Genomic DNA, 783 nt, shown 5'->3' on the forward strand with positions numbered 1-783 from the left:
TTCAAAAGAGAATTCCTTACCCCCCACCCCCCAAAAGAGTTTCCTTCCTACACTTAGGAAGCCTGTTGCTGGCAACTACCCGATTTAGCAACACCAGCAGAAAACAAAATTTTCTCTCAGTATTCGCATATTAGTTCCAGAATCTAATTGATTCTGCTTAGTTAAAATGTCCCGCTTTGGACTACTGTTGCCAGAGGGCTGGGTTACTATGATTTTGAGCCTAAATAAAATCACAGGGAATAGAAGACTGATGTCCCAAAGGAAGGAATGCTGGAGAAAAGAGATTACAAATGTCCACTACACAAACAGGAGGGAGGGAAGGAAGGACAGCCTCTGAGAGTCAAAGGGGCTCAAGTTCCTGTGCTTCTTTTACCAGCTGGGTGATTTCTGACACGCCACTTCTTTTTTGGTTGTTGTTATTATGCCACTTCTTTTTGAGCCTCAGTTTCTCAGGTAGAAAATGGTTGCACGGTAGTCACCAGTACAATATTAAATTATATGTGACAGTATACGGTACCAGGTGATTTTTCAGAAAATGGAAAACTGACTTAGTTGAGGAAGGCATTGTCAACAGTGCCTGCCGTTCTCAATTTTTTTACGAATTACATTTATGGAACACTTTACATTTTACCAAAAACTTTATCATCTACCATGCAAATTGGAAAATGAAGTTCAAGGCTGGAATGCCTAGAATATAAAGTTAACTTATTTGTGTAACTGGAGCCACACACAGACACGCAAAATATATGACGATACTGCAACTGAATCATTTCCTGGATTAAG

The sequence above is a fragment of the Sus scrofa genome, chromosome 14 (genome assembly GCF_054392235.1).
Source record: "Sus scrofa isolate SSC_HxYL_T2T_F1_AM1 chromosome 14, Sscrofa_HxYL_maternal_Yorkshire_Landrace_v2.0, whole genome shotgun sequence".
NCBI classification, from domain to species: Eukaryota; Metazoa; Chordata; class Mammalia; order Artiodactyla; family Suidae; genus Sus; species Sus scrofa.